The 2,370-nt window shown below is 43.5% G+C and overlaps 1 protein-coding gene across 1 annotated transcript in view; it reads left to right on the forward strand.

Moving 5' to 3' along the window:
* The window catches only part of LOC104617164 (ras-related protein Rab-3C-like), a gene marked incomplete at its 5' end in the record, with an annotated part of 11,016 nt that overhangs the window by 8,043 nt on the left and 603 nt on the right, over positions 1 to 2,370 (forward strand). The gene's annotated exons all lie outside the window — the stretch shown is intronic.

The following is a 2,370-nucleotide window of genomic DNA, read 5'->3' on the forward strand; positions in this document are numbered from 1 at the left end:
AGGTGAAACTGAATTAAACAACAAAGAGGCAATTAAATTAGAACATCCTGATGCATGTTCCACACACATTGTTCATATGTTCAGGCAGCACTTTGATATTTTGGATTTTCTCAGGTTCAGCTGTGTTCTGCCTCACCTACCCACTTGCCTCTCAGGTTGTGTCATATCTTTGCAGTATCCTGCTCTGCCCAGTCTCATCCATATTGGCAGTACAGATCTTCATGGGTGGTGAGAACATGGTGTTCTTCGAGCTCTGCTGCCCTCAGCATCACCAGAGAGTTGCCTCACTTCAGGCTTATATTCACATGGAAAATCTTTTTGCTCCATAACAAGAAGCACGGAAAAAAATCTGAAGAAAGTATTAAAAGGCATAGATCTGAAGCCCTCATACACAGGCATTTTAGAAGATTATGGTGGCTAAGCATTATTGGTAAAATAATTGCAAGATGAGTCAAGAGGAAAGAAGAGGTCATGGTGGAAAAGGTCTGCAAAATATTCCATAACAAAATGGAAAACAACCAGAATTCAGGTATTTATTCCAGGCACACTCTGCTAGGAAAAATGCTCCATATCTCTTTAAAACTCTTCCACAGACAGAGCTTCTGTTAAGCAAAAAAAAAGAAACACCACTGTAATTTACTGAGATCTTTTGCATAAGGTAACACTCATGTGGGGGACTGAATCCCCTGCACAGGACAGTCACTTGCTGTCTGGATGGCAACAGGAGCCTCCATTGCAAGAGTCTTTGCAATGGTGTCTTCAGCTGCATCATACAAGACTCTGAACTTCTGTTGAATTCTTGTAATCCAGTTGGTCCTACGTGCCCACTACATACCATGATCCTTTGGCAGTGATTACTTTAAACTGTGCACAAAGCTTGTCTTAACTACCTTAACTGGCTTCAAAAGACTGTTCTGCGTGACCATTTCTGTATCTGCAAGAACAGTTTCTACAGACCATCTACAAGTGTCTTACCTACGTGTGGCTGAGTCCATTCTACAGTTGGAACTGCCTGGGGGGAGCCCACCAGCAGGCCCTGTTCTCTACTTAGGATGTCTATTGGTACATTTAAGTATATAAATAGTTCCTATCAGATGCCTAAGCATGGCAGGGGCTGCTTGGGGTGATCTCCAGGACTGTCCAAAATTCCCACCTGTACAGTTGCCATAAAGAATAAAGGAAATACTTTGTTGTGGAAGCAGCTGGGAGTTCAATCACTTTCTCAGAAGTCAGTGCATTGTGTCATCTATGCAATGTCTAGCTGGGGAGGTCCTGGGTCACCCAGGCAATTAATGACTAAGTTGATGGGATGTGTATACAGGCATAGCCTGATATCCATCTACACCACTACTCTGACCGCAATTTCCTTCTTATATCAAAATCATAACTGAAATTGCATAGATTTCACCACAGCTGTAGTGTCTATTTTTATTTTACTTGAATAAATATTTTTGTGCTTGAGCATTCCGTAAGCCTCTATTTTACATGGAGAATGGGTGCCTTTATTTTTTCATGGTGTTCCAATGCTGAACATCCTCACCATGGTAGTGAGTCTGTTTTCTTGATCCTGTCCAGTATTTCCTGATATGGGCCTCTTCTCTTCTTTGTGACTGTTTGTTTTCCTTTCACTTTCTGCTTTTCCCTGTCCAGATCTCTTACCTACCTGTCATGTTTGCCATTTCGTGATCATCTCATGTGTCTGTTATATCTGTAAAAACTGCTCCCCCCATGCGTGTCCTTAAGTGTCCTTCATTCTTCTTCCTGTCATCTTCTCCAAGGCTTTGGTGTGCCATTTCTCAGGCATCCTCTCATTGTCCCTCAACCCTTCTGCCCTCTGGTCCTGCTTGTTCCTCTTTAGAATGGCTGCTGTCCCCCCGCTTCCTGTGGAGCAGACACTAACAGCTGTGGAAGGATCTGACTGTGTTGCTGTGCTAGAGTTGCAGCCGGGTTTCAACAGAGCACTGACGTCGTGGAGGATCTTCCTTCCCCCCAAGCAGTCCCCAAGCAATCTGAACAGTCTTCTCTTGTATGGAGCTCTGCAGGAGGGCTAAAGCCACCAGCAAGTGAAGCTACACTGGTCTTCCCCGTTCTCCTTGTAGTTTAGAACAATGGAGACGTGTAAGCCAAGCAAAACTAAAATGACGCCATGGAGATTCAAACCTCCTCACAGTTTATGACTTTGTGTAGTTTTTTATTAGTTTGGTTTGTGGGGTTGGGTGTCCCTTTGGTCCCACGAATTTACCTCTAGCTTAAGTAGGTATCAAATGGCAGACATCTTTCTTGCTTTGGTTTTTAGCTGGTTATGTCCAAACACAGTTGTCTGTTTTGGCATCAGGTTAATGACATAATGGAAGTGGCTGTTTCCTGCTG

Source organism: Phaethon lepturus, unplaced genomic scaffold (assembly GCF_000687285.1).
Source record: "Phaethon lepturus isolate BGI_N335 unplaced genomic scaffold, ASM68728v1 scaffold5040, whole genome shotgun sequence".
Taxonomy (NCBI): domain Eukaryota; kingdom Metazoa; phylum Chordata; class Aves; order Phaethontiformes; family Phaethontidae; genus Phaethon; species Phaethon lepturus.